Source organism: Pleurodeles waltl, chromosome 6, assembly GCF_031143425.1.
Source record: "Pleurodeles waltl isolate 20211129_DDA chromosome 6, aPleWal1.hap1.20221129, whole genome shotgun sequence".
In the NCBI taxonomy this organism is placed as follows: Eukaryota; Metazoa; Chordata; class Amphibia; order Caudata; family Salamandridae; genus Pleurodeles; species Pleurodeles waltl.
The window spans coordinates 51,125,114-51,147,429 of NC_090445.1; positions in this window are offsets into that span (position 1 = coordinate 51,125,114).

Here is a 22,316-nt window from a genome sequence, read left to right on the forward strand (position 1 = left end):
GGGGCGCTCGGCCTCTGCGACCTGTGTGGTTCCACGTTCCGCCTCTTGCCTCTCCCAGCGCTGAAAATATTTTAATTGAGCAGTGTTCACGAAAACACCAGTTTTGTGTTGTCATGAACGCTGCCAGTGCACAAGTTGGCCCTCAGCCTCTCCAGGCTCCTGATGATGGGGGAGGGTGTTGCATGACGGTCCATCTGCAGTGTTGTTTTTTTTTTTTAAAACACCGCATTCTGTAGCTGGATGTCTGGAATACGCATGTGGGGAGCATAGTTTGACTACTATCACCTCATAGTGGCACAAACCATTTTATTTAGCAGACATACTGTACATGCCTCAGGAAGAATAGTATATCTGCTTAAATGGGGCTGTCAGGGCATGTGTAAGTGCCTCCTTTAAGCCAGTGAGGAGCCACACAGAGCAATGAGGGTAGAATCCCAAGCAGGCAATAGGTTATACCCGGCAACCAGGGCATATTGGGGGTGGTTGAAGGAAACCATGAGAAAATCCTGGCTGTTACATAATGGAGGTAATTGTTGGTCTACTGGCCAACCATGATATATGGGCATCAAAAGTGCTAAAATTCTGGTTCTCACTTTTTTATGTAATCCTTGTAATAAGGTGGTACGCATGGCACAATTCTGGCGTTGTCAACTGTGGGTAATTCTTAACAAATGGGGACCACCTAAAGCATTTTTTTTTTTTTTTAATAAAGTGAACTCTTGGCAAGTATTATGGCCCACCACTTCCAGAGATCACCACCTGTCGCTGAGTGACACTATACTTTGGATTTGTTGTTGTATTTGGATTGTTGGATGCATTTGTAGAGTTTTTTTGCTTGACTTATTTGTCATAAATGTAGTTGGTTTATTTCCCTGGAGCTCTGGATTATTAGTACCTAGATTGCTTCACACTTGTGATCCCTAATCCATCATCATTAGTAATATAATGTTGTAACTCTGGGATGTCGAATGTAGGCCAGATTCTTAAGATATCAACTTAAGATACCTTTGCATGTTCTGACTTTAAAAAGAACTTCATTTACATGGCCAAAAGCTGTCTTGAATTTCTGTTCCTTTCTTTCTGTGCCATCAGAGTGCCTGTAGCTGCACCAAAACTCCAAGGCCTGCCCTGACTGCTGTGCGATGAATCCCAAACTTATAGACCCATCCTGACAGCCCACGGACATTACCTACGGTTCCCAGTAGGCTATGAGCACATTCAGTTCGCTGTGCTTTCCTTTAGCCTTGCCAGTGCCTATCTGGTATTCACAAAATTAACGGTGGTGGTTGCAGCTGATCTGCAGAGGTCCGCGGTTCCATTCTTCCCCTACCTCAATGACTGGCTGAAGGTGAGCTCGTTCCAGGCACCCACCTCAAGACTTTGGCGAACCTCCTGCCTTCGCTGGGGTTCACTATAAATTTGCTGAGGTCATACCTGACTCCCTCTCAGACACTCCCTTTCACCAGAGCCATTCTGGACACAGTACAATTCCACACCTGTCCTTTGGAGCAGCTGGTCTAGGATATTCTAGCTATGATTCTGATGTTTCAGCCACTTTGCTGAATTTTGGTGAAACTGACTCTGAGGCTGCTGGATCCCTTGCCCAACTGCAATCCTGCTGGCAAAGCATGCCTGCAGGCATATATGGACTCTGAAGGGGGGCATGGACTCCCAGTGGGTGCAGTGTGAGGGGAATCTGCCAGACTGGGTTTAAGTACTGCAAAAGATTTGCAGTGGTGGCTGACGAACATCGATTAGGTCAGCGGCACACCCCTCTCTTCCACACCCAGAGCTCACAGTGGTGACAGATGCATCACTCCTGGGCTGGGGCAGCCATTTGGGAGAGGTGATGATCAGAGGCCTCTGGTCTTCCGCAGAGTCTCAGCTCCATATTAACTTGAGTTCACTTGGCATTAAAAGCCTTACTCCCACCCATCAACGGGAGGCTAGTTCAGGTGTTCATGGACAACGTCACCACCATGTGGGTACTACAACAAACAGGCCAGAGTGAGGTCGTGGGACTTTTGCCAGGAGGCTGGACTGGCAGGACATTTTCCTGATTATACAACACCTGGTGGGTCCTCTGAACATCAGGGCGGACAAACTTATCTGCCAGTACTTTGTGGTTCATGAATAGCGCCTCCATCTGCAAGATCTCTGCCACATCTGGGGGGACCCTTGTTTATGCCTGCTTGCCACTGACGAGAATGCGCAATGTCACCACTTCTGCATTTTGGAGTTTCTGAGGCGGTGCTCATTCGGAGACTCGTTTAGTTTCAGTTGGACTCTGGATTCCTTTCCACAGGTACCACTTCTGCCCAGAGTTCTGAAAAAGATTAGGACATACTGGGCCCAAGTCATTCTAATGGCTTCGGATTGGGCAGAAAGAGCGTAGTATCCTGAAATCTTGAGCATGAGCATCAGTCCTCCGGTCAGGCTGTCCCTGCAAGACAATCTCCTGTTGCAGCAACAGAGCAAGGTCCTTCACTCGAACCTGTGCACTCTCTGCCTTCATGCCTGGCGTTTGACGGGTGGCAGTTGTCTTTGATCTCCCTTTGAAGTATGTGAGGTCGTCTTGGCAGCTGGTGTCCATTGACAAAGACCTTATACTCCTGCCATTGGGACAAGTTTGTGGCTTGGTGTTCTGTGAAACATATTCATCCACTATCTGTTCTAGCATTAGCACAGCAAGTCTGGTTACAGTTAAGGGGTGTCTTTCAGCCATAACGGCTTTCTTGCGGTTGCCGGATCAACCCTCCTTGTTCAGTCCGCCAGTTGTGACATGTTTCCTGAAAGGTCTTTAACACATGTGCCATCCAAAGTCTTGTGTCCTGTCCTAATGGGACATTAATTTGGTGCTGACCTACCTGACGTGTTCCCATTTCAAACCCAACTCAGGACACTCAAGACTGTTATCTTGGCGGCCATCACATCGGCCAGGAAGGCCGCGAATTACGCTCTGTCCAACCTCCATCTACTAGCTCCTGCCAAGATCAACTGGTACTTCCCACTGGTGCCTTTTTTTTGCCCCTTTCCGTGTTGACCAAATGATCACACTCCCGACCTTCTTTGCTTCACCACACCCCTCCAGGGAGGACGTGAGATGCCACCACCTGGACCCAATAAGAGCGTTGTCCTTCTAGTGTGATCTTACCAAAGGACATCGGGTAGATGATCAGCCCTTTCTTTGGTTCATCTGTGTAAAGAAAGCGAAAGCGGTGCAGAAGCCAACCATCTTCAGATGATTTACGTAAAGAAAGCGAAAGCGGTGCAGAAGCCAACCATCTTCAGATGATTTACGTAAAGAAAGCGAAAGCGGTGCAGAAGCCAACCATCTTCAGATGATTTACGTAAAGAAAGCAAAAGCGGTGCAGAAGCCAACCATCTTCAGATGATTTACACTGCATTAAGATATACTGTGCACTGGCCAAGAACCAACCTCCTGAGCCGAAGTTGCGACCTCTGCATTAGCTCCCGTATCCCTGTCCTGGACATCTGTGAGGCTTCAAAGTGGGCATCCTTGCACCAGTTTACCAAAAAGTGCTTCAGTGACAGCCGGGTTCAGTTTTTCTGGGTTTTTTGGTCTGAGCCAGTTCGCAGTTCCACCTCTGGGGAGGTATTGCTTTGGTTTCTATTTTCAAGTAAGGAATCTGTGGCTAGAAGTCCCTATTAAATTAACAAGTTACTTAACGCCTAACCTGGTAGAGACGCTAACCGCAGATTCCTTACTGACACTCCCATTCTCCCCGGTCTGTGAACCGGTTCTCTGCCTAGAAGGTCCCAGTAGGCTCTTTAGTATCTGCACACTGGTCAATCAGCCTTCTGACGTGACTCTGTGCTTGTGGTGCAGAAATTGTCACCTAGAGAAACACAGCATACTAAAGTGGGACCTATATAGGTACCACGCATGCAGCAGGGACAAAGCTGGCATGCAGACGTACTGCGTAAGATTTTCCAGATCCAGCCTGACACCTAGTGACTATCCTAAGGTAAGGTATCTGAGGTTAGATACCTTCTGCAAAGCCATTTTTGGTAGAGGCTAAGTAACTTTTTAGTTTCAAACTTTGACCAAACCGCCCCCTCTATTCCCTGTCATCAGTAAGATAGATGGCATTCAAGTTCTTGATGGTGAGAAGACCCGAACCATTGGATGTTTGCTGTCAAATTCATTGTAATTTTCAGTAGCCATGTTGTGCAGCATTGTGGACCTTCTATCTAGAGGCATATGCCATTGCGCTAAGTGGTGCCAGGTAGTGCAATTTTGAGGGCTTCATTGCGGTTAGGTTTTTCTGTTGTGCTTTCAGCTTGGAAGTTTTCGGTCCACTCATTCCAATTGCCTGCAAAGTAGAGATACGTATAGCTGATTCTTCTTTGAAGCCTGATGAGAAGAGGTTTCGAAGTCTGCACCAAGGACATCTCACATGATTCCTATACCTCCATCCTAGGAAGTGCTACTGGAAAGATGCATTTCAACACTTCCTATGCAGGAAACATAGTAAAGGGCCACACCAGCACCCCCACAAAACCTTACTCTGGATGGGTGTACTACTCCTGAGCAACTGATTACTTCAAGAGAAAACTTGTTGTAGTGTATTCCTACTTCTGTAATATCTGCTTTCTGGATATTTACAGTTGAGGTTCTGGTGAGAGAACTGGGGAAGTATCAACCCTGAATATACTGGAGCATTTATCGTTCCAGCTCCCGATTGAGGCAAATGGTTCATGGAGCATGAGAACCTAAATCTTCTTTTCACACTAGCTAGAACACTTCTATCTTTATCAAGTACAATGTAGAATTGGAGCAGGCCACAAATGCAAGTGGAATAACAGTGTTATTCACAAGCCTGTCTGGCGAGCTGCCATGCACAGAAAGTCCAGCTCCAAAATTCCTTGTAGATCCAAGGAAAACATTCTTTACAGTCCTAAGTAAACAGCACATGAAGAAAGGGACGCCTGATAACACAAGATTACCTATTGGGTGAGACAATGGACTGGCAAGGAGCACAGGGCATGCATTACTACACGTCTTGCCTTTATAAACTCACAATGGTAGGACATTACACTTAAGTACTACTAAATAAGCATATCAAACGATGGAAGCAACTGCAATATAATGTAATAAGGAAACTAGCAGAGGCTTTTAAATATGCAGAATGATAATCATAGAAAGTGTCCTGAGATCCAACATCTGAGGAAATGCATGGTTGATATGTTGTCATGGCACATCACAAACTCTTGCAGAATGAACTCGGTGAAAATCTACATCGTCATTTTCATTCGTATTCACTGAAGAAGTATCAAAATTCTGATATCAGAAACACCTTCTGGGGAAAAAGCGTTCTGAATGAACTAACATCCTCCACACCGATACCGTTTTGAGAAGAGCAGTCCTTATTCATTTTGAGAATTTTGGTTACACTCCACCAACAACATTCACCTAGTTGATAGAAGATTTAGCTTTGCCACAAATGTTTCCTGGAGCAGAACTCCTAGTACTATCTTTAGTCGCATTTCCAGAACTCTTAACTGTTACCCAATGCCCACTTCCAATGAAGGTTTAATATGCACCACACTTGTAGTCATACCAAGATGCTCTGATGTGGTTTAAGCCCTGCTCTTCCACTAGCTGACTCATGCATGTGCTGGTTTATTTCTTAAGATTTGTGTTTTCCCATCCAGTGGGGATTCCGTTCAGAATTTGGGATTCTATCTTTGAGTATTTCAAACGGTGAAAGTCCGGTTGTGGAGTCCTCTGATCTCCCCACATTTCCTCTTGTATAAAATTCTTAACATCTGTGAAATTAACTGAAGCACCCTGGATACCCTCACCATAACTCCTGTGAACTTTGTCCACCATGTCATTGAAACTAGGTGTATAAAGGTGTCCGTGTTTGACAAATCATATTTATTAGGAAAATTGTTCATCTTATAGGAAGTAAACTACACTGCATTATCAATAATTACAGACTTGAAAAACGCTTCTCGGGGAAAAAACATCTTTGAGAAATTCAATTATAGTTTCCGTGGTGGGATCTCTGAACTTCCAGTCCATTCATTTGGAATAGTAGTCAGTCTGAATAACCAAAACATTCAAATCCTGTCTAAGACACTGAATAGGAACTATAGAGTACAGTTCTACGTTTTCCCATGACCCTTGAGAAAATGGAAAAGGATTTAAGGGAACTTTGTGAGCACTGTACGTTTTATCTGAGCAAGCACAATCCCTACAATTCTTTACATAATTAGACCCCATGTCATGCATGTATAGCGTTCCCTAGACACAGTGGGAGACCCCTTCACTGAGAGACGACTACTCACCTTCGACCAACTCAGAGTCCACGGGATACCCCAGGCCATTTCCTTGTGTATGAGAATCTCCGCAATTCTTTCCACGTTTTCTGGTCCATGATGGATGATGAGCCCCAGACTAACTTGGCCCTCCAGGCGCTTTTCCAGATGGAAACCGAGAGGCACCATCACCTGGCTCTACAGGGTGCTCAACACACCCAGCCTTCACGCTTCTCTCAGTGCTCTAAGTGGGAAGATGATATTGGGAGGGTGCTACACGAAAGAGTGGAACAGGCTTTAGAATCTAGGCCCCCATCCCCCACTCGGTCTCCTGGAATGCATGGTTCAAAAGCATCCCATTTTCCATACTGCATCAGGCCCACTTAACACCTGAACAGCTTAATCCTTATTTCCACCATGCTCACTTAGGCTGCCCTCTGTGCCAATCGGCATCCGCCAAACTCTGCCATAGGTTCTGGTCCTGTCCATCCCTGTCCCGCTATTGGTCACACATACATGCAACCCTCCCTGGCATCACTGAACTCCCGGATGTAGACTCATGGGAGGCCGGCGCTCTGCGCATTTTCAAGTGCTGGATATGGCACAAGGCTTGCATGCGATTCGCCACCTTGGCCCTCCGATTGGCAAAGAGGACACTGACGGCGCACTGGAGGGCGCCGCTGGCAGTGGTGTGGCGTGGGGAAGTTTGAAGGTGGAGAAGAGCTGAAGGCGAGGCCCTCCGTTACGAGGAAGCGCATTGCTTACTTAAAATTACACTCTCCAATGCCTGAGACACACTTTTGGACCAATTTTGCCAACTAACTCTTCTGCCCCTGCCCCACCAACTGCATCCCTGTCCCCTGCCTTATGCCAAGGCCCAATGGGCCCTCTACCTCTAACAGAGGGACCCCAGTCACAGGAGCCAAACTGGACCCACAACCCCAAGGGGTCCCCCTCACACAGCGCGGTGCTCCATGGGCACATGCCCCCACCTCGACTGTTGCGCCAGAGTAGGCCATGTCCCATCTGCCCCCCCCCAACCCCCCTATGTTACTGGGGCTGAAACTCCAATGACTCAGCCAGTCCACCACCGCCATAAGGCGCATATATCCTTCCTGTAAGGTACACCAGAGTTCTTCCCCCAATCCCCATTCCCTCTTCGCATAATCTCGTAGGGCACGCCTCCTGAAATGACTTTATGGTGCGTGTACACCAGTCATCGGTCCTGCAAGGCCCCTCTACCTGGAGTGATGTTGACTTACCCACCAACACTTGCAGATGATAATGTACTAATGCTACGAATTTATGCTACAGCTGATGACCGTTTTGTCCCAGCATCAATATGACCCTATGTCGTTTTTTTTTTTTTTATTAAATCTCAATTAAAGCTGTTTAAAAAAAAAAAAAATCGTGTCATGCTTGAATGGCCATCTGTATTCTGACCTAACTAATGTTTTTAAGGAGGATTCACCTAAATTACTTTTGTGCGCATCTTCCATAATCTCCCTTCTCACTCTTTCACGAGGTACAGATGTATCGCTGCTCAAAATGGCATTCCCCTCCACTGTCCGTGCTTCCCAAACTTTCCAGAGTACTTGATGCACCCCAGAGAAGCTCCTTTCCTGTGGCTAGCCAGTAAAAAAAAGAAACTGTTTAACCTGCTTGAGGCCAGCGTCCACTTGCATACCTGACACCACATCCACTGCAACACATCAGTGGTCACAACACACTCCTCATTGCCAAGTTCTCCAGCAGGGATCTGATCTAGGATTGGCATTCCGAACAAGCAGTCAGCCCTGCAACTATTCTTGCTGGAGATGTGCTCAATGAACCAAAAATAAACTCAAACAACGTGCAAGGAATTCTCGCTAATCTAGACGAGGTCCTACCCCGTACTGTTACTTGTGAACAAAAAATACCAGCGGTCTGTTCTAACTTTAAAGTGTCTTTCATATAGGAAAGTCTTAAATTGTTTCTCTGAGTACATGCAGCTCAAAGCTTCTCTTCAATCGTGGGGTATCTACTCTCAGCTGCAGGAGAACATGAGAGGAAAGGGCTGAATGTTCCTGTGAATCCAGAGGATGCACTATTCAAACAATTATGGGATAACACTGCACCCAGCCCAGCACCGCTGGCTTCCACAGTCCAAGTTAATTTAGAATCTTTTTTCATACGTGTTTTCATGTCTGTAGTCCAATCTAAAATCCCCTGTTCAAAACATGAGAAGTACTCAGACACTCCTAAAATGAGGACAGTTGCTGTTCGAAGTTAGTTGTAGAAAGTTCAAGTGTGCTGTGATAAGGGAATCAGTGGGGTTAACACTGGCACTCGATAACCAGGCCCTTCATGCCCTACTTCGTCACATTGTAATATGCATGCTTGCAATTGTAATTTTATGCCACTGGTATTTACTGCAATCTTGAGCCTCTTGTGTTCTTCCAGTGCAGATGCAAATACAAGAATATCATCTTGGAATGTGGTTATTCCATTTAAACCCCCAAACTATACATTAGTCTCCTCAACACTGAGGCGGCAGATGCTAACCCAAAAGGCATTTGCAGTAACAGAAGGTACCACCTGGGGTAGGGAAAGTTGAGAGTATGTTGTATTTAGGAGTTCATTTAATAATAGGCTGCCCTTAAATCCGGAGTGGAAACGTTTTTTTCAATTTTTTGCCAAGATGCGGGGAGCTGAAACATATTTTGCCCCATGCATCTTTGCAAACACTTTTTGGATTTTGGGTAATGACTGTCCTTTACAAGGCTATTTATTAAGGAATGGGAGATTGGTGTACAATCTCCACTTGACAGACTTTTTTAGGCATCAGAAACCCTTTCAGAGAATTCTACTGGTTCGATAATGCCTTTGTTCATATCTTTCAGCCTAATAGGTAATTGTTTTCTGGCACGGAGGAACATTTCTCAATTTATGCTTAACAGGAATGGCATTCTTTAGTTCGATCTCGTGTGAAAATCCAGTGACCTTTCCAAATCAGTCCTTAAGAACATCTGCATATTGTTTCAGTATTTGAGCAACACTACTATTGCATTGCGAAACCCAAGAAATAGGATTTGCAGTTCCTGGTCTGTCATTCCAAGATTTCCTTGATGTTCCCAAGCTAGAAGATGCTGGACTTGTTGGCCACATACACCTTGCCTAAAATGTTATCTCCATTAAATTGAATTCATTTCACAAAAATCCATTAAGGTAGATCTGTGGTGTTCCTACAATATGAAAATGTGCTGATTGTCAAGATCCTAAAGTGCCTTGTTCTTTCAATTCCTTTAGAAAAATAATTGATTATAATGTATGGAGAACTTGAGCCAGCCAGAACTCGAGTAGAGATGTTCTCAATTAATATTTTACGGACAGGTGCGTATAGGGTGCATTACCCACACATGAGGCGTTCATGTACTCCGACAGCAGTCTCCTGGCTCTCTGAGACACCGAGAATTAAATTGAGTTTTGATTCACTTTCTTCCTTGTCGCCTTCTAGTACTAAATACATACTCCTTGTGAAGGCACTGTTACGGGTACTTGCAGAAAGCTTAGTTGTTCTACACTTGGAACACATTGAGTGCAATCTGAATTTAGCTGGATGATTTTTAGAGCCACGGCTGAAGCATTTCTTGTTATATAAAGATGTAGACCTGTGTGTTTTTTAAATCACATTTCGAAGGGCAGTTCATCTCTGACAACACAAATATCATTAGGAACTTGTTTAAAATCTGATATCTCCTTGAACAAAGACAGAAATGCTTCAACGGCTTTTGCACTAACCTGCAGTTTAAGCATGTCTGTACTGCTCATATTAATGGTTTCGGCTATCTTGTGAGCACTGAACTTTGACTTTCAAACTAAACCTCATCTTCGCAGCCTACCTACAAGGATGTTGGTTCACCAAAATGCCAAGGGATGCCAAAGTGACTTCACCGGAATGGGACATCCCAAGAATGTGACATGATATAACTTTTGATCCTAAATCATCCCAGAAAGGATGCCACAACACCCTAATTCTTATGACCTCACAATAACTGAAGCCTAGTGTGCAACTCAAAGAAGGCTTATTGATAAAATACATTTAAAAATTAGTGGCCATGTCCAGAAGGGCTTTATATAAGTTGACATCACTATATGTTAGACCTGACAGCCTTAGGGTGGTCACACCTAACTTTTTGCATGCTTCCCTCCACTTTTTGGACATTGTTTTTGCTGGTTTTAGGACTCTGCACACTTTAGCACTGCTAACCAGTGCTAAAGTGCATATGCTCTCTCCCTTTAAACATGATGACATTAGAGCCTACCCAATTGGAATATTTAATTGACTTATAAGTCCCTAGTAAAGTGCATTGTATGTGCCCAGGGCCTGTAAATTAAATGCTACTAGTGGGCCCGCAGCACTGATTGTGCCACCCACTTAAGTAGCCCCTTAACCATGTCTCAGGCCTGTTATTGCAAGGCCTGTGTGTGCAGTTTCACTGCCAATTCGACTTGGCATTTAAAAGTACCTGCAAAGCATAAAACTCCCTTTTTTCTACATATAAGTCACACCTATGGTAGGCCCTAGGTAACCCATAGGGCAGGGTGCAGTGTAGACAAAAGGCAGGACATGTACCTGTGTAGTTTACATGTCCTGGTAGTGTAAACAAATCCTAAATTCATTTTATACTGCTGTGAGGCCTGCTCCTTTCACAGGCTAACATTAGGGCTACCCTAATATACTATTTGAATGGTAGCTCCTGATCTGAAAGGAGTAACAAGGTCCTATTTAGTATGGCCAGAATGATAATACAAAATCCTGCTGACCGGAGAAGTTGGATTTAATATTACTATTTTAGAAATGCCACTCTTTAGAAAGTGAGCATTTCTCTACACTTAAATCCTTCTGTGCCTTACAATCCATGTCTGGCTGGGTTAGTTGACAGCTCCCTTGTGCATTCACTCAGACACTCAGACAAACCCCAAACACAGGATGGTCAGCCACACTTGAACACATCTGCACATTGAATGGGTCTTCCTGGGCTGGGAAGTTGGAGGGCCTGACACTTACATGTCAAAGGACAGTAGCCTGGCCTTAGACAAAAGACTGCCACACCCCCTACTGGGACCCTGGCATACAGGATAGAACTGAAAGGGGACCTTGTGCACTTCTAAGCCACTCTTTGAAGTCTCCCCCACTTCAAAGGCACATTAGGGTATTTAAGCAAGGTCTCTGACCCTACCAACTCAAACACTTCTGGACAAGATACCACTGGAGAAGAATCCCTGAACCAGAACCCGCAACCTGCCAAGAGGAACTGCCTGGCTGCCCAAAGGACTCACCTGACGGCTTTTCTGAAAAGGACTGCTGCCTTGCTGCTCTTTGGCTGTGCTGAGAAGTGCTCTCCAGGGGCTTGGATAGAGCTTGCCTACTGTTCCCTGAAGTCTCTGGACCAAAAAGGCTTCATTCCTGCAGGAGAACTCCTGGTGTGGCGAAAATTGACAGTCAGCCTGCAAGAAACAATGCACAGCCTGCAAGAAATGACACACAGTCTGCATCGCGGAGAGAAAATCACCGCCCGCCGAACTGGAACGATGCAGCCTGACTTCGCAAGGAGAAGATCGGCGCAGCCCCAGCATAGTGACAGGCAGTTTGACGCACGGCCCACTGGATTGAGGCAAAGCCGAGCCGGAACGACGCAGCCCGACTTCTAGAGAGGAATCGATGCAGCGCCTGCCTTGCATTAGAAATTTCCATGCAACGCCCACCGGATCGACGCAGTCCCTGTGACTTCGTCCTGCAAGCGCCGGATTTCAACACATCATCCCCGGGGTGCCTGAAAAATCCTGCAACGCCAAGTGGAATCAAGTCAGCGCGCTGGAAATTGATGTAAAGCCTTCCCTGTGTCAAAAATAAACAACGCATCATCGTGTGCGACCTGAGAAATCGATGCACACATACCTGTTTTCAACGCACCTCCTCTTCTGCGGTTCCTTGCGGAGATTTTGGATGCAAACCAGGTACTTTGTGCTTGCAAGAGACATTTGTTGCTTTTAAGAGACTAGATACACTTTATATCATTTTTATAGTGATATTTCAAAATATACTTATTGCATCTTAATCGTTTTGACCTGCATCTTATCAGATAAATATTATATATTTTTCCAAACACTGCGTGGTGTATTTTTGTGGTGCTCCACTGTGTTATTGTATGATTTATTGCACAAATACTTTACACATTGCCTTCTAAGGTAAGCCTGACTGCTCAGTGCCAAGCTACCAGAGGGTGGGCACAGGATAATTTGGATTGTGTGTTACTTACCCTGACTAGAGTGAGGGTCCGTTCTTGGACAGGGGGTAACCTGACTGCCAATCAAAGACCCAATTTCTAACACTATGGCCCTCATTATGAGAGATCGGCACTGACGGTCGACAGAAGACCGCCAGTGTGCAGAACCCCTGTCCCCCTACCCCTCTGGCCACATAATGAGCATCCAGCTGGCCTGGCAGGCAGAAACGGTTTCCGCCTGCTGGAAACGGACCCTGAACATTGATGATGGTTCCAAAAGGAGCCGGCAGCAATATGTCAGTGCAGCGGGTGCAGCAGCACCCGTCACACATTTCACTGCCTGTAAATCGGGCAGTGAAATGCACGATGGGGCTGTGCAGGGGCCGGAGTCACTCATTCCGCCAGCCTTTCCCTGGCGGTGCAAACTACCAGGGAAAGGCTGGTGGAATCAGACTCATTATCCGGCAACCAGCGCTGCTTGTATCGCTGCCCTGTCGGATCGTTTCATCTGTGGCGGTTCTGCCACGTTCATTATATGGCGGTCTGGACCGCCATGCCGTTGGTGGAAATTACCGCCAGCATGATTTGGGTGTAGGCTGCATAGTTGTAAGAGGCAAGGCTGAATGATTTAATCAGGTGTGATGAGGGGGTTAGGTAGATGTTAAATAATAGAAGGTATGATGTACCCCGTGAGGGAGGCCACAATGTTGGGAGTTAGTTGCTGATGTGAAAAGTGGTAGGTATGCTATGCTTTTTTCCGTCTCTGAGTTAAGAGGTGATCCAGTTTAAAGCTTTTTCACGTATTCTGAAATGACGGCCTCTTTGTAGTAGTGTGTGGTTGTGGACTGTGTCAAATGCTACTGATATGCCCCGAAGTAATAGTGGACAAGAATGGAGAGGCTACGCTAAGAGTTTTAGGTCATTCCAAATAAATATGATGGCTGACTGTGACTCTGCCTGGTCTGGAATCTGATTGTTAGTCTTGCATTGTCATTCTCTTCCATACATTTTGAAAGTTTAGTAAAGTCTGCTATTTCAAATACTTCTCCTAAGAATGGGCCATTTGATATTTGTCTTTAGTTTGGTTGGATTGTTTGACATTTTTTGAGTGGTCCAATCTAGGAGCTTTTCAGCTCTGGTAGAAATGAACCTTTTCCAGGGTCTTGTGGAGTAAGGTTCTAGCTACTGCACCTGCACAGGCTGTGCTAACAATTATCTTCAAAAGTTTCTGAAGGTCCTCTTGATGGTCTGACTGATAATTGAGGAAATCATTTTTGAGAGGGAAGTAGTTAGTGTTGGAAGATTGCTTTTGTCTTTCTGTTATGGTTGAGTTGTGTTGGGGGTCATATCTTTGTTCCCCTTAAGGTAATTTTCTATCTTTCTAATTTGTTAGATACATTGCATGAAAATGTTATCACACAAGGTCTGTGATTGTGGTGTTTCTGTGTTTTGGCACTTGAACTGCAAAATTTTCTGAGAATTTTGTGATGTTTCTTAGGCTTGAGTTATTTTTGCTGAATAGTGTTATTTTTTTGTGGTTCTTACTCTAGGCTGTGTTATACTGGCGTGGTATGATTTTATCTTTTTGAGCTCCTGATTTTCTTAACTTACCTTATAGCATGTTGAGTTGTTTTCTTTCTTTTGATGTCATGAATCCATGTGTTTTTTTTTTTTTTTCATACTCTTTATCAGTATCGGTTTGTCCAATGCAGTGCAGATCTGTTGTAAATAAGGTAGTTTTGTATAATAGTTACTTGTAGTAGTTATCTATTTAAATGTCATAATGTTGGATAGTCACAGTTATAACGGTTGTAAAATGTATTAGGTATATAATACAGACCCAAGAATGGTATGTTCTTCTTCCCCGTGGGAAGCTGGAACATTCGGACTGTTGGAGACTGGAGGGTGTCATAGAATGTTGGGATGACGTGAAGTTTGGAGCTGGGGAGAAGGAGAGGAGCTGTGAGGGAAGAGTGACAAGAAAGCTGTAAGAAGGGCTGAACAGTGGAGATGAAAATAAAGTCTGGACTTGGAAGATAAGTACTGTGTGTGGTGGACTTTATAATACTGGCGACGAGGAAGTGCGAAAGGGGGGCACTCTCATCTCCACCCCTTGTTAAACTGTGACTAATTTCAGTACTAATATTTCTTCATGCCCTTCAGTAACTGAAGAAATGTTATTAATCACTATGGAAATCTAGAAATTTAATATATTAGCAGTACACCTTATACTGAGGCAGCGCTATTCTGGGAATCCATGCGTTTACAAGTTACTTGAATCTGTCACAGTAAATTATTCAACGAGTTTTCTCTCAGGAAATGACATTGAGACCTTGGAGTGAAAACTGGAACGGAAACATTGACCGGCACAGCTCAAAGGCTTGTCTCAAAAGCCAAGAAGTGAACTTTATAGTTCCACCCTTCTACCGGTCAAAGTAAGCTGACAGGCACAGCTTGTGGTGAGGACACTTCGTGTATAACATATAACGCAATCAATCTTGATATTCCATCTACTGTTACCGTGCGCTTTCTCGACGGTCGATTCTGCATTCTGCAAAAGTTCAATTTAATTGGAGTTATCGCGTTGAACTTCAAACGCGACGGATATTGACTGACTGCCACAGCCTGACACGAGCGTGGCTCGCAAACGCCACATTTCAAAGAACAGCTTCTTGCCTGTCGGAGCTCACGCTGACAGGCACAGCGAAATGTATTTACATGACGGGATAACGCAACCATTAACCTCTGGTTGGTAAACCATTATTCCTTGCCTGTTGGAACTCGCGCTGACAGGCACAGCAACGTTCATTTATTTTCACGCATCGATTTCTACAATGACCATAAAGAACGTGAACTGACAGACTAACCGCATTTGTTTATTTTACGGACTCGCAGGACAGTCAAAGAATACTTTTGTGCAAAATTAATGCGTTTCATTTTTAAAGGAAAATTTCTTACCAATTCTAGGTTCGGCTGGGTATTGCTGTTATACAGTTCTTTGTGGTGCATGTTGGGATTGCTTTGCTGCCAATGCCTTTTCTCTAATTTTCACTTCCTGGTTTATATGTGGTTGCTGTGATGATTTCTACTTGAATTAATTAGTAGATTTGATATTTATAACGCATCACATCTTGAATGGTAATTATAACATTGTAATTTATTACTTAGGTAATTGAATTTTCTTCTTATTCAAAAAAAAAAAAAACGTTTTCGTTTTGGGGGAATAATGGCTGCCGCAGGGATGTCCCAACCAATTCCTTTCCTGAATGAAATGGGGGAACCCAACATTCCGTGGAAGGATTGGTTTACATTTTTTTAATCTTATCGAATAGCGATTGGGGGGGACAAATTCAATCCCATTAGGAAACAACATATTTTGCTACATAATTTAGGGACTCATGGGAGGGAAATATAGGAATCTCTTCCTGATCCTAGTACTCCTGAAGGTCAGGTTCAGGATGAGTTTGTAACCACTTATTTAAAACTGGAGAAACAATTTGGAGACCGAATTAACGTAGTTCTTGAACTACACAAATTTTTCTCTCGATGTCAAGGCAAGCAAGAGAGTGTTACTAATTATATCGCTGCACTTAGAGGGTTATGTACCTTGTGTGAGTTTGGGGACCTTAATGACTCTCTTATCAGATACCAATTAGTCCGATGCACGAATAATGTTAAAATTCAAGAAAAACTCCTGCAAAGGCAACCTGACCTACAAGAAGCAATTGAAATAGCGAAATCAATAGAACACACTGAAATTTGTTTACAGGAAATTAGATCCCCACCAGCTGAGGAACATGTAAATGAAATTATGAATGATTCTAGAGAGGACAAAATTCTCAAAATCAGAAGCAATGAGAGACTGCCCCAGATGTATGGGAACATAAGACCGAACTTAACATGTTTCCGTTGTGGTAGTAATAATCACCTGGCTAATTCTATTCATTGCCAAGCCAAATCAGCAATTTGTAGAAAGTGCAATAAGAGAGGCCACTTTGCCAGGGTGTGCAAGGACACAACCAAATTAGTTGACAACAAAAAAACCAGATGATACTTCCCAATTGATCAAGAAAATTGTGTTACAAGTAAATTCAGATAGTAGTAACACTAGCCAATATCCAGAATGTACCATAGCCATTAATAACAGACTAACTAGAGTATATGCGGATTCGTGCTCTCCATTCACGATTATAAATTCTCATGATTTAAGTGAGATAGAGAGCGGAAGCAAAATCGAGTTATTACAACCGGATATTAATCCCAAGGGTTATAATAGGGATCCCATTTGCTTAAATGGAATGTTCACAGGCATCATTTCATTCAAAGGTCGGTCCACTGTTGGGAAGATTTATGTGGTGGAAGTAGGTTCCAGTTTGCTAGGGTGGCAACACCAAAAGGAACTGGAAATAAAACTTGACCCTAACAATCCAGAACAAGTGTTATGCGTTGAGAGTTCAAATGAAAGTGAATCTTTTATACAAGAATTTTCAGAAATTTTCTCTGACAAACTAGGACTTCTGAAAAACTTCCAACACAAGATTAAACTCAGACCCAAATCTAAACCGGTAACAAACGGGACTAGACCTATACCGCACCTATTAAAAAGTGCGGTCAAGGAGGAATTGAATAGGTTAGAAAATCTAGGAATAATACAATCCATTGAGTGCTCAGAATGGTTGGCCCCTATTGTGGTGGCCAAGAAAAGTAATGGCAATGATATCAGGATATGTGTGGATTTTAGGGATTTGAATAGGAACATATGGGTCGAGAGATACCCCCTTCCTAGAATCCACGAAATTCTAAGTACGATGGGGGGAAGCAGCGCATTTTTCAGTACTGGATCTTTCTAGTGCATATCATCAAGTTGAGTTGCATCCCGAATCTAAATGGCTCACAGCATTTACCACCCCATTTGGCTCTTACATGTTTAATAGAATGCCCTTCGGGCTCGCATCGGCAGCAGCTGTCTTTCAGAAAATTATGCAAAGCATCTTGGGCGACTTACCAAACACCCTATGCTTTCAGGATGACGTTCTCATTTACGGCACCACGGAAGAAGAACACAACAAGAATTTAAGAGTTGTCCTTCAAAAATTAAAGACAGCAGGGCTCACATTAAAAAGAGAAAAATGTCAGTTGGGGGTGAATTCAGTAGAGTATTTAGGACACATCATTTCTAAAGATGGATTTAAACCCAAATTCTCTCTAGTAGATGCGGTGAAGAAAGCTGAACCTCCCAAAAACAAAGATGAATTACGATCATTCCTTGGCTTGGCTGAGTTCATGTCCAAATATGTAAAAAAAAAAAATCTATCTCATTCAAACTTAGAGAATTACTAAAAAATCATGTACCATACGTTTGGACCGTTAACCATGATCGTGCATTCGAGCAAATCAAGTTGGCCATAGTGGGAAGCACCTTACTTGTGCAATTTTGACCATAACAGAAAAACAATTCTCACAACCGATGCCAGCAAACTAGGCTTGGGTGCCACATTATCTCAAATTGTCGACGGGAAAGAAAGAATAGTAGCATTCGCATCCAGGGCCTTAAGCAAGGCAGAAACTAACTACTCGGTTATAGAAAGAGAGGCCTTGGCGGCCTTCTGGGCCATAAAACATTTCAAATTTTTCCTCTGGGGAACTCAATTTGTCTTGCGAACTGATCACAAACCTCTAGTATATGTGTTCTCCACCAAAGGATTCAACAATAGCACTCCAAGAATCGCTAGGTGGATTTTAGGGCTAGAAAACTTTTGTTTTAATGTTGACTACATTTCCGGTAATAGGAATTCTGCAGCAGACTTCCTCTCTAGGTCTCCAATGAGCATCAGAGAGGAGGTGGAGATTAACGAATTTCCCATATTATTAATTGACTTACCTTCCATTAGTAGTGATGAATGGGAGTTAGCATATCAACAGGATGACGCCTTATCCTCATTAAAAGAAAAAGCTAAAGAGGGATGGCCGTAAATGAGAAAAGATCTGGAAGACATCATTAAAGATTTTTGGGAAGTGAGGTTAGAAATTAATGAGAAGAATAATTTTGTACTCAGGAATGATAAAATTATACCTCCCCAAAGCCTTAGATTGAAAATAATAAAACTCGCTCATGAGGAACATTTAGGACGTAGTCTCACCGAGGCCAGAGTTAGAGAGTGTTTTTGGTTCCCTAACATGGACTCCTTAATAGAAAATGAAATCAGAGTGTGTTCCATCTGTGCTGCAAGTGACAAAACAAAAATAATTCGTAAAACTCCCATCTCTCCTGTTCAGGTTCCTAATAAACCGTGGGTTAAACTAGCTTTAGATATCATTGGTCCTCTTAATTATGCAAGTCTTCAAAAAAGGTTTGCATTTGTTCTAATTGATTACCATTCCCATTGGATATCCACGAAATTTGTGAACCAAATTACCACCAATTCTGTTATTAACTTTCTCAAGGACATATTTGCTGTAGAAGGATTTCCAGAAACTCTCATTACAGACAATGGTGTGCAGTTAACATCTATGATGATGAAACAATTTCTTGATTCGGTTGGTATAAAACATCTCACCACTGCACTCTATTGCCCCAGGGCTAATGGGTTGGCAGAACGTGCCAACCGTATGATTAACAAATGTGTTCAATTAGCCTGTATTAACCATGTAAATGTGGAAAACGCGGTCAGAGATATGCTGTGGGCCTACCACACTACTCCGAATGTAGTTACTAAAATTTCCCCCTTTGTAGCTTTGCGTGGCAGAAAACCATGCACCAAATTTTTTCCGTCTTGGCTTGGGGGAGGGAATAAAAGCGAAAGTTTGATCCCACACAACAATGCAAAAATAACGATGCACCAAAGAAATTACAAGGAGAGGTATAATACTAAACACGGGGTGAAAGAACAAAACTGGAAGGTGGGAGATCAGGTTTTGGTAAATAGACCGTTAGGGCAATCAAGGCCCTACATGAAAGAATCTAAATTCACGGGTCCCTTCTACATAACCAAGGTAAAAAAAAATGTGGTGGTATTAAACAATGGCCAGTGCTGGAGTATGGACAGAATTGCTAAATAAATCAAATCAAATCATTAACATTTATAAAGCGCGCTACTCACCCGTGCGGGTCTCAAGGCGCTAGGGGGGAAAGGGGGGGTTATCGCTGCTCGAACAGCCAAGTCTTTAGGAGTCTCCGGAAAGCGGAGTGGTCCTGGGTGGTCCTGAGGCTGGTGGGGAGGGAGTTCCAGGTCTTGGCCGCCAGGAAGGAGAAAGATCTCCCACCCGCCGTGGAGCGGCGGGTGCGAGGGACGGCAGCAAGTGCGAGGCCAGCGGAGCGGAGGGGGCGGGTGGGGACGTAGAAGCTGAGGCGTCTGTTGAGGTATTCCGGTCCCTTGTTGTGGAGGGCTTCGTGTGCGTGGGTGAGAAGACGGAAGGTGATCCTTTTGCTGACTGGGAGCCAATGCAGGTGTCTCAGGTGGGCGGAGATGTGGCTGTTGCGGGGTACGTCGAGGATGAGGCGGGCCGAGGCGTTTTGGATGCGTTGCAGGCGGTTTTGGAGTTTGGCTGTGGTCCCGGCGTAGAGGGTGTTGCCGTAGTCCAGGCGGCTCGTGACGAGGGCGTGGGTCACGGTTTTTCTGGTGTCGGCGGGGATCCAGCGGAAGATCTTACGGAGCATGCGGAGAGTGAGGAAGCAGGCGGAGGACACGGCGTTGACTTGCTTGGTCATGGTGAGAAGAGGGTCCAAGATGAAGCCGAGGTTGCGGGCGTGGTCTGCGGGGGTCGGTGCGGTGCCGAGGGCCGTGGGCCACCAGGAGTCGTCCCAGGCGGACGGGGTGTTGCCGAGGATGAGGACTTCCGTTTTTTCAGAGTTCAGCTTTAGGCGGCTGAGCCTCATCCAATCTGCGACGTCCTTCATACCCTCTTGTAGGTTGGTCTTGGCGCTGGCGGGGTCCTTGGTGAGGGAGAGTACAAGTTGGGTGTCGTCGGCGTAGGAGGTGATGATGATGTCGTGCTTGCGTACGATGTCGGCGAGGGGGCTCATGTAGACATTGAAGAGTGTCGGGCTGAGCGATGAGCCTTGAGGTACGCCGCAGATGATCTTGGTGGGTTCTGAGCGAAACGGAGGGAGGTAAACTCTTTGGGAGCGGTTAGCGAGGAAGGAGGCGATCCAGTCCAGGGCCTGGCCTTGGATCCCGGTGGAGCGTAGGCGGGTGATTAGGGTGCGGTGACAGACGGTGTCAAAGGCAGCCGAGAGGTCGAGGAGAATGAGGGCGACTGTTTCACCGTTGTCCATCAGGGTTCTGATGTCGTCTGTGACTGAGATGAGGGCGGTTTCCGTGCTGTGGTTGGTTCGGAATCCGGTTTGTGAGGGGTCGAGCAGGTTGTTGTCTTCCAGGAAGGTGGTCAGCTGTTTGTTGACGGTCTTTTCTATTACCTTGGCTGGGAAAGATAGAAGAGAGATGGGGCGGAAGTTTTTCAGGTCGCTTGGGTCAGCCGTAGGTTTCTTTAGTAGGGCGTTGACTTCAGCGTGCTTCCAGCATTCGGGGAAGGTAGCAGAAGAAAAAGAAGAGTTGATGACGGTCTGGAGGTGCGGGGCGATGATGTAGTCGGCTTTGTTAAAGATGAAGTGCGGGCAGGGGTCCGAAGGGGCGCCGGAGTGGATAGAGTTCATGATGGATTTGGTTTCTTCCGTGTTGATGTGGGTCCAGTTGTTGAGGGTGATGTCCGGGGAAGCGGGTTCAGTGGTGTATGGTTGGGTCTGGTGTCCGAAGCTGTCGTGGAGGTCGCTGATCTTGCGATGGAAGAAAGTGGCGAGGGATTCGCACAAATCCTGTGAGGGCGTGACGGCGTTGGCGCTGGCGCTGGGGTTGGAGAACTCTTTGACGATGCTGAAGAGTTCTCTGCTGTTGTGGCTGTTTTTGTCTAGTCTGTCGGTGAAAAAGTTCCTTTTGGCAGTGCGGATCAGGTGGTGGTATCGGGTATTCCAGCATCCCTGTCTGGCATTTCCATCACTACAAATAGGTTCAGTGGACAATTCCCACTGCTCTAAACTAAAACTTACTGATAGAAACTCTGAAAATACATCTTCACATTGTTGCTTAGCTAAAAAACTTCAAACAGGGTGGTTTACATCCCCACAGGGAAGTAACCATATAGTGGATGATAAAGGGAGTAACCAGTCTATTGCAGAGCTACTCTCTACTTATCACCACTTAGACAATAAAGTCTCAACTGGCCAAGGTTAGCCTTATTGTCCTTCGTTTGGGGGGGGGGGTTGTGTGAGAAGGTAGCCTCTTTCTAGCCTTGTTACCCCCACTTTTGGCCTGTTTGTAAGTGTATGTCAGGGTGTTTGTCACTGTTTTCACTGTCTCACTGGGATCCTGATAGCCAGGCCTCAGTGCTCATAGTGAAAACACTATGTTTTCAGTATGGTTGTTATGTGTCACTGGGATCCTGCTGGTCAGGACCCCAGTGCTCATAGGTTTGTGGCCTATATGTATGTGTCACTGGGACCCTGTCACACAGGGCCCCGGTGCTCATAGGTGTGCATGTATATGTTCCCTGTGTGGTGCCTAACTGTCTCACTGAGGCTCTGCTAACCAGAACCTCAGTGGTTATGCACTCTCATTACTTTCAAATTGTCACTAACAGGCTAGTGACCAATTTTACCAATTTACATTGGCTTACTGGAACACCCTTATAATTCCCTAGTATATGGTACTGAGGTACCCAGGGTATTGGGGTTCCAGGAGATCCCTATGGGCTGCAGCATTTCTT